This window comes from Carcharhinus amblyrhynchos, unplaced genomic scaffold, assembly GCF_965287045.1.
Source record: "Carcharhinus amblyrhynchos unplaced genomic scaffold, sCarAmb.v2.hapA scaffold_587, whole genome shotgun sequence".
Lineage (NCBI taxonomy): Eukaryota > Metazoa > Chordata > Chondrichthyes > Carcharhiniformes > Carcharhinidae > Carcharhinus > Carcharhinus amblyrhynchos.
Window position 1 is genome coordinate 28,909 of NW_027650327.1, and position 9,760 is coordinate 38,668.

Here is a 9,760-nt window from a genome sequence, read left to right on the forward strand (position 1 = left end):
AGCACGGGGTTAGATACAGAGTAAAGCCCCCTCTACACTGTCCCCCATCAAACATTCCCAGTTGTGATGGTACTGTACCTTTAGTAAATGTATTTGTGTCATGTTTCTTGTACAGGATGTTTTAAGCAGTGTGTTATTTTCACCCAGTGCCGCTTTGTCTGTAAATGGCATCCCCTGTTGTTACTGCGGAATGATAATTAATCCTAATTGCTAGACTGTTTGTTTTAACCTGGACTAAGGCAGTTCTGTTGTAATGGTGTTTTCCCATGGGGTTTTTCAGAGTAGAGCTTGATTAGGTTGAATGACAGAAAAGTGGTGTGAATGGGTGGGATTAGGTTTACGCAGAAAAATAAGTTTAGTTGCTGCTTGGAATTGTTGGAGAGCAGTGCCTTTCATTTTAAGAATATAAGAAATAGGAGCAGGAGTAGGCCATCTAGCCCTTCGAGCCTGCCCCGCCATTCAATAAGATCATGGCTGATCTGATCTCTCTGGATTTAGAGGCTGGGATTTGCCAGAAAGTATCTTTTTCTTTAAAGTTCTGTTGTTTGAAGCAGATCTTTCTCTAGAAGCTGCTGTATAGGAGTCAGAAATCAGATATCTTTATATACCTGTCTGGAGAGGTCAAAAGGCTGGAAATCTGCATTCACTTGAGCCAATTTTTTTTGTGCTAACTTAGTCTGAAGATGGATTTATGTCTGTGGGGATATTGCTTACATTGGAACAATGGAGAAAACTAGCTGTTAACAATTATACTTTGACATGTTTGAGTATTTGAATTGATAAAAAATTCTGCAAATTTTTTTTGTTACATCTTAACTGTGTTAAATAAAGTTTGTTTTGATAAAAGCTTCCGAGTGGCTCAATAGAATCACACCTCACCCTAATGCCAATGAGGTCTAGGCTAACTTCATAAAATACCTTAGGGGTTTCTGATCTGGTCCCAAACACGGGACAGGAGCAGCACCAAACCGGAAACCTGTTACAAGGATTGAATTGTGTTTGAGGTTGGGAGACTTTCTGTGGCCAGTTACAGGGATAGGGCCTGGATAAGATGCTCCGTCAGAGGGCCGGTGCAGACTCGATGGGCCGAATGGCCTCCTCCTGCAGATTCTAGGGTGCGTTCTAAAAGTTGTGTCACGGATATCTTTCCCTTTCATACCAGCATCGTTTTCCGTTCCACTGTATCCCACGCGGACTCGATGTCGGGGATTGCTGGACTATCTTGTTATGCGTCGATTCCCGATTGAGTCCCTGGGGATGGAGAGGATGTGAGTGAAACCATTGTCCTGGATGACAGTTTGCAGATCACTCACAGCGCTGGCTGCAAAGAGATCCTGTCACTTATATCTCCCTGAGTGAAGGAGATACCAATGCCTTTCCTTCCGCCCAAATAGACATTTCTAAAGGTTCAAGGCATGTCGATATTCTCAAAAAATTACCCTCCAAGCAAAGGTAGTGTTTACTTAATTGCTTCACGTATTATCACACATTCTTTTTTATTTCCAATTCTCTTTCTGCACCTTTACAGTGCACTAAGTCCGACCTTTGTCTGCTCCCATAGCCAGCCATTCACAGAACAGGTCGCCACTCCGTCAGGGGTTTATAGCTCGAGAGGCACCACTCCACATCAGGACACTCAACCTCTTTGGCCCCATTACAAACGCAGCTCCCTTGGCCACCAAGTCCGAGGCTGGGACTTGAACCTGGAGCTCCTGGCTCAGAGGCAGGGATACTACCCACTGCGCCACAGGAACTCGTATGGTGGCACGGTGGCATAATGGGTAACACCGCTGCCTCACAATGCCAGGGAGCCGGGTTCAAATCCCAGCTTGCGCCACTGTCTGTGTGGAGACTGCACATTCTCCCCGTGTCTGCGTGGGTTTCCTCCAGGTGCTCCGGTTTCCTCCCACAGTTAGAAAGACATTAGGTGGATTAGGTGGATTGGCCATGCTAAATTGCCCTAATTGCCAGGAGGACCAGCTAGGGTAAATGCATGGGGTTATGGGGGTAGGGCCCGGGTGAGATTGTGGGCGGTACAGACCTGATGGGCCGAATGGCTCCTTCTGCACTGAAGGATTCTATGATTCTTACACATTCTGTCAGTGTTAGTGAACTAAATAAAGAGAAGCTGTTTCCAGTGATAGGAGGGTTACAGACTGGAGGATCCAGGTACAAGATAACTGGCCCGGCGGCCAGAGGTGATTTTAAACACAGCAGGTTATTGTGGATCTGGAATGTGCAGCTGGATTTCAGATTCAATAACAGCTTTCAAAAGGAATTTTATAGAATCAGAATGGGGACAGCACTGAAGAGAGCCATTCAGCCCAATGTCTCCATGCTAGCTTACTGCAAGAGAAACCCATCCAGTCCCAACCCCCTGCCCTTTCCCCATAGGCCAGCAATTGTTTTCATTTCAGATAACTGTCCAATTGCATTCCAGCTTTGACTGAAACTGCCTCCGCCACAGTGCATTCCAGACCCTAACCACTCACTGTGTGAATCTGTCTCCACCACACTCTCAGACAGTGCATTCCAGACCCTAACCACTCACTGTGTGAATCTGTCTCCACCACACTCTCAGACAGTACATTCCAGATCCTAACCACTCGCTGTGTGAATCTGTCTCCACCACACTCTCAGACAGTACATTTCAGATCCTAACCACTCGCTGTGTGAATCTGTCTCCACCACACTCTCAGACAGTACATTCCAGATCCTAACCACTCGCTGTGTGAATCTGTCTCCACCACACTCTCAGACAGTGCATTCCAGATCCTAACCACTCACTGTGTGAATCTGTCTCCACCACACTCTCAGACAGTACATTCCAGATCCTAACCACTCGCTGTGTGAATCTGTCTGCACCACACTCTCAGACAGTACATTTCAGATCCTAACCACTCGCTGTGTGAATCTGTCTCCACCACACTCTCAGACAGTACATTCCGATCCTAACCACTCGCTGTGTGAATCTGTCTCCACCACACTCTCAGACAGTGCATTCCAGATCCTAACCACTCACTGTGTGAATCTGTCTCCCCCACACTCTCAGACAGTACATTCCAGATCCTAACCACTCGCTGTGTGAATCTATCTCCACCACACTCTCAGACAGTGCATTCTAGATCCTAACCACTCACTGTGTGAATCTGTCTCCACCACACTCTCAGACAGTGCATTCCAGATCCTAACCACTCGCTGTGTGAATCTGTCTCCACCACACTCTCAGACAGTACATTCCAGATCCTAACCACTCGCTGTGTGAATCTGTCTCCACCACACTCTCAGACAGTACATTCCAGATCCTAACCACTCGCTGTGTGAATCTGTCTCCACCACACTCTCAGACAGTGCATTCCAGATCCTAACCACTCACTGTGTGAATCTGTCTCCCCCACACTCTCAGACAGTACATTCCAGATCCTAACCACTCGCTGTGTGAATCTATCTCCACCACACTCTCAGACAGTGCATTCTAGATCCTAACCACTCACTGTGTGAATCTGTCTCCACCACACTCTCAGACAGTGCATTCCAGATCCTAACCACTCGCTGTGTGAATCTGTCTCCACCACACTCTCAGACAGTACATTCCAGATCCTAACCACTCGCTGTGTGAATCTGTCTCCACCACACTCTCAGACAGTACATTCCAGATCCTAACCACTCGCTGTGTGAATCTGTCTCCACCACACTCTCAGACAGTGCATTCCAGATCCTAACCACTCGCTGTGAATCTGTCTCCACCACACTCTCAGACAGTACATACAGTGCGGCACTCCCTCAGCACTGATTCTCTGACAGTGCGGCACTCCCGCAGTACTGACCCTCTGACAGTGCGGCACTCCGTCAGTACTGACCCTCTGACAGTGCGGCACTCCCTCAGCACTGACCCTCTGACAGTGCGGCACTCCCTCAGCACTGACCCTCTGACAGTGCGGCACTCCCTCAGCACTGACCCTCTGACAGTGCGGCACTCCCTCAGCACTGACCCTCTGACAGTGCGGCACTCCCTCAGCACTGACCCTCTGACAGTGCGGCACTCCCCTCAGCACTGACCCTCTGACAGTGCGGCACTCCTCAGCACTGACCCTCTGACAGTGCGGCAACTCCCTCAGCACTGACCCTCTGACAGTGCGGCACTCCCTCAGCACTGACCCTCTGACAGTGCGGCACTCCCTCAGCACTGACCCTCTTACAGTGCGGCACTCCCTCAGCACTGACCCTCTGACAGTGCGGCACTCCCTCAGCACTGACCCTCTGACAGTGCGGCACTCCCTCAGCACTGACCCTCTGACAGTGCGGCACTCCCTCAGCACTGACCCTCTGACAGTGCGGCACTCCCTCAGCACTGACCCTCTGACAGTGCGGCACTCCCTCAGCACTGACCCTCTGACAGTGCGGCACTCCCTCAGCACTGACCCTCTGACAGTGCGGCACTCCCTCAGCACTGACCCTCTGACAGTGCGGCACTCCCTCAGCACTGACCCTCTTACAGTGCGGCACTCCCTCAGCACTGACCCTCTGACAGTGCGGCACTCCCTCAGCACTGACCCTCTGACAGTGCGGCACTCCCTCAGCACTGACCCTCTGACAGTGCGGCACTCCCTCAGCACTGACCCTCTGACAGTGCGGCACTCCCTCTGTGCTGTACTTCAGTGAGAGTCTGGCACACTTGCGACTCTATGACTCGGAGAATTGAGGAAGGGTGAACTCAATGAAGCGGAGTTATTTCAGCTTCATCAAAGAAGTTGAATGAATTGTGCCCCTCCTCCCCCCACTGGTAATTTCCTCCCACACCCTTCCCCTCCCCCCCAGCCCCCTCCTCCCTACCACCCCCCCCCCCCACCCCCAACCCCCCGCCCTCTCACTCCCTCACCCCCGGCTGGTTCTAAACCCTACCTTGTTGCCTTGGGCACAGGTGTCTGTCAGGGTGGTTGCGAGTCCTGGTGGGAGGAACCTCGTTGGCCCCTCTTGGCCGAGACTGTCGTTTAATCGTGCAGCGGGTTTGCGCTGAGGATTGCCGAAGCCTGCCCTCGCTGAATTTCTGCAGACCTCCGCATTCTCCCAATCGCCAGCCACGGGGGTTTGAGAATCCTCGATCCGTCCCACTTGTCCTGGCGCAGGAGCAGAGGAACAGGACGGGGGTCACAGGCTGAGGATTCGGGGGGGGGGGGATCCGTTTAGAGCGGAGATGGGGAGACATTTCTTCACCCAGAGAGCGGTGAGCCTGTGGAAGTAGCTGATGCTAAAACAGTGAATGTATTCAGGAGGCGGCTGGATACAGCACTGGGGGCAAATGGGATCAAAGGTTATGGGGAGAAAGCAGGATTGGGCTATTGAGTTGGGTGATCGGCCATGATCGTGATGAATAGAGGAGCAGGCTTGAAGGGCCAAATGGCCTCTCCTGCTCTCCTATCCTATGTTTCTATGTACGATAAATCCAATAGGTTCCATCAATTTAGCCTCATGTGAATCTAATATCCTGTGTCTCGGTGAGGAGAGTGCTGAATTCCGCTTGCAGTATCTGAAGTTGCTGCTTTTCTAACCTTTCACGGACCATTCGTTTCCCACCCAGAGTTGCCTCAGTAGTTGGGCGTAAGTTGCCTTCTTGAGCGTTCAGTAGGTGTTCGTGGCACCATTTCAGAGTGCCATGAAGAGTAACCACATCGCTGGGGCTCTGGAGTCACGTGTAGGCCAGACCGGGCAAGGACGGCAGATTTCCTTCCCTAGAGGGACATCGGTGAACCAGATGGGTTTTTACAACAATCGACAATGGGGTTCCTGGTCACTGAACGATCTAAACATTCCCAGATTTCTCTGTCCCAGTTTGAACTCACGTTGTGTGGATTATTCCTGACTGATGCACCGCGCTCCCTTTGCCTCACACGGTGATGTGGGGAGACCACAGCCAAATAATCCCTGTGCCAGTGGGACGTCTGAAAGAGCGTGTGTCCTTCCTCTGTGAGTCCCAGCTTTGGGCCTGCTCTGTAACTCGGCACAGCTCAGACCAGCTGAGTGCAGGAGTCTTACTGAGAGAATCAAAGCTCAGAGAGAGATTCCGAATCAGTGACAGAACTCCGTTCATGTGACAATAAACACAACACCCATTTCATTGAATAAAAACAAATGACCTTTCCATCCCTTTCTTCCCATTTGCTCCTCTTCTTTTTCTCCATTTTTTCTCTCTCCTGCCCATTCCCCCCCTCCCCCCCACATCTTTATCTGTCACAGTTTATCCTCTGATTTCAGCTTCTCTGCCGTTTGGCCATTCACACCTTCTATTCTCTCTATGGGCTGCCATTAGCAGCCTTTCCCTTTGTTTCTGTGGCTATGTCTCATCTTTCCTTCCCTCACCCTGCAGTATAAATATCTCCCACTTTCTCTGCCTTTTAGCTTTAACAAAGGTTAATCTGGACTCGAAACATCAGCTCTTTTCTCTCCTTACAGATGCTGCCAGACCCGCTGAGATTTCCAGCATTTTCTCTTTTGGATCCATGTTGTTTGAAGGATACAAACTCCCTTACTCTTCGAATAGTGACCTGTAAGCTCTAACTGAGTGTCAGAAAAAGCCTCAGGTTAACATCGCACCTGAGAGCTAGCCCAGCCGTCTGACAGTGTGACACTCCCCCAGTACTACACTGTGAGGCTCAGCCTGGATTATGGGCTCAGATCTCTGTGAGGTGATAGAGAGAGAGTGGCCGGAATCCTCTGTCTGTAAGTAGAGGTGGGGGAGGGAGGGAGTGGGGGGGGTCTCACCCACCCACTGAGAAGCTGCTGAGATGCCCAACTCACCTCCTTTCGGACCGAGGCTGTCCAATTAGACGCCATCCAGGCATTTAATCAATGCTTGGCCTCTCCTGAAGCAGAGGTCCTGCCCAGCAAGAGCTGTCGGCCCATCAAATGCCAGCAAGTGCCACCGGGGAGACACCAGTGTGACGCCCACCCGAAGCCGCGGATCATCACTGGGCCTCACCCAGAGGTCAGGGATGGCAGGGAGGCTGTCTCAGGGTGCAGGGCCAAGGGGGGGCGGGGGGCAAGAGGTTCAGGGCAATGGGTGGCTCTCTGCAGATTCCCCTTCTCCACCCCCCACTCCCCGGAATCCATAAACATCTCCGAATGGGTTTATTTCCCGTGTTCTTTGCGAGACCCCGACTTGTCGCTGGGTTCAGCGTAGCGTGTTGTGGTGAGGCCTGAATTGGGCATTAATTGGGGAAGCGATGGCCTCATATTATTATCACTGGACTATTTATCCAGAAACTCAGCTAATGTTCTGGGGACCCGGGTTCGAATCCCATCACGGCAGATGGTGGAATTTGAATTCAATACAATTATCTGGAATTAAGAATCTACTGATGACCATGAAACCATTGTCGATTGTTGGAAAAACCCATCCGGTTCATTAATGTCCTTTAGGGAAGGAAATCTGCCGTCCTTACCCGGTCTGGCCTACATGTGACTCCAGAGCCTCAGCCAATGTGGTTGACTCTCAGCTGTCCCTCTGAAATGGCCTCACAAACCACTCAGTTCAAGGGCAACTAGGGATGGGCAATAAATACTGACCAGTCAGTGACACCCATGTCCCAGATATGAATTTTTAAAGAATTGTCCACCAAGGGCCTCAACTGACAGAGGACTCTTCCTCTCAGTGGCTTAATTGGCGTGGAGGTGGCAGCACACCAGCCCCCCACCCCGGCAACGAGCCAGGGCCCCCGCCCCGGCAACGAGCCAGGGCCCCCACCCCGGCAACGCGCCAGGGCCCCCACCCCGGCAACGAGCCAGGGCCCCCACCCCGGCGATGCACCAGGGCCCCCACCTCCCACCTAATTAAGAATTCCCAACCAGCACCAAACCCACCAAGGGGGAGGGTTTAAACCCACCCTCTGCTCTGCCCCATGAGACAGGATCAGATCTGGTTACGATGCCTGCATTGTTGAATAGCCTCCTGAGATTATCTTGGTTCTTTTAGAGGGGGAATGGGGATATTTGGGCAGGTTCCCCGATGGCGTGGACTGTGACCGATTTGGAGAAGAAGCTGCCTCACTAGCTGATGAACATTCTCTGGTTCCTCCATCGTTCCTTTACCTGCAGCCGCTGTGAGTAGGCCAGAGGCAACTGGCTTCCGGAATCTTCTCTGAGGGTCCTCCACAGATCCTCAGCCGTCACCTTTCCTGAGGGAATGAAATGAATGAGGTCAGAGTTTCTTGAGAGGTTTCAGTCACTCAGCGCTGAGCAGCTCGGGGTAAACGGACAGAGAGATAATCAGTTTATGTAAATCCATCACCAAAACTCACTGCACTGTTCCGAACACCATCAACATTCCCAACAGCTCAGTAAATAATCCTGATTTCAAATCGATCTCACGGATCTGAGCTTGAATATGTTTATCTGTTAGTGTCACAAGAAGGTTTACATTAATTACTATCAGATGTCTCTCGTCACCAGGTTAAACCTAACAGGTTTATTTGGTGTCACGAGCTTTCAGAGCGCTGCTCCTTCATCAGGTGAGACTTCTTACTGTGCCCACCCCCGTCCAACACTGACGCCTCCACATCATGGCTACATTAACACTGCAATGAAGTTACTGTGAAAATCCCTAGTGTCACATTCCAGTGCCTGTTCGGATACACTGAGGGAGAATTTAGCCTGGCCAATCTACCTAACCAGGACTGTGGGAGGAAACCGGAGCACCCGGAGGAAACCCACGTAGACACGGGGAGAACGTGCAGTCTCCACACAGACAGTGACCTGAGCCGGGAATCGAACCCCGGTCCCTGGCGCTGTGAGGCTGGAGTGCTAACCCACTGTGCCACCGTGCTGCCCCTAATCCGTATCCTTACAATTTGTCCGACAGGTTAAGGTGTGGACTATAATCTGTCACAGGTCTAGAAAGTTCTGAGTCTGATACGACAAGGCAATACCTTCTAAACACGTGCACAGAGCCAGCTGTGTGCACCATCCACAAGACGCACTGCAGCAACTCGCCAAGGCTCCTTCGACAGCGCCTTCCAAACCCACCACCTCTACCATCTAGAAGGACAAGGGCGGCAGATACCTGGGGACACCCCCAGCTGCAACTTCCCCTCCGAGTCACTCACCATCCTGACTTGGGAATATATCACCGTTCCTTCAGTGTCGCTGGGTCAAAATCCTGGAACTCCCTCCCTAGCAGCACTGTGGGTGTACCTACACCACGTGGACTGCAGCGGTCGAGGAAGAGTGGGGGGTGGAGGGGTCACGGTCACCAGGTTCTTGGGGACTGAGGGAAGGGCAATAAATGCCAGTGATGCCCACGTCCTGAGAATGCCTTTTTACAAACCCTGGCACACACACAGTCCCAGGGAAATGTCCTTCACTCACCTCTTATCTTCTCCAGTATCTGCTGAATCCAGGGCTTTGCCACTGAGTTTGCCAGCTGCGGCTGGAGAAAGTATTCAGCTACACTGGGACTGAAAAGCCTTTGCAAAAACAGAAAGGAAAATAAACTCAGACTGAATCCACCAAGAGGTTCCACTGCTCAGCACAGGCCACTCCACTGGAAAACAAGGCAGAGTGAATCCAGATAATGAGAGTTCGACCGGGAAGATTTAGAGAAAATATTCTCCAGATTCTCCACTTCATCGCTGGAAGAGTGAGGTCCGGGGGGAAGCCATCCTGCTGGACACTACGTGTTAGAGTCTGCGTAGGGGAGTGCAGGGGAGAGTCGGGGATATCGGGGACAGTCGGGAAGTGTCAGAAAGTGTGGGAGTGTGGGGGAGAG

General features: G+C 51.5%; 1 long non-coding RNA gene across 1 annotated transcript; it reads right to left on the minus strand.

The window, feature by feature from the left end:
• Window positions 1-4,907: 4,907 nt before the first annotated feature.
• Window positions 4,908-9,522, minus strand: LOC145339652 (uncharacterized). Its single transcript, XR_013886049.1, has 3 exons — window positions 9,361-9,522; window positions 8,086-8,171; window positions 4,908-5,117 (listed from the first exon to the last, which is right to left on the minus strand). It is a non-coding gene; the product is annotated as an uncharacterized LOC145339652 (long non-coding RNA).
• Window positions 9,523-9,760: the final 238 nt, after the last annotated feature.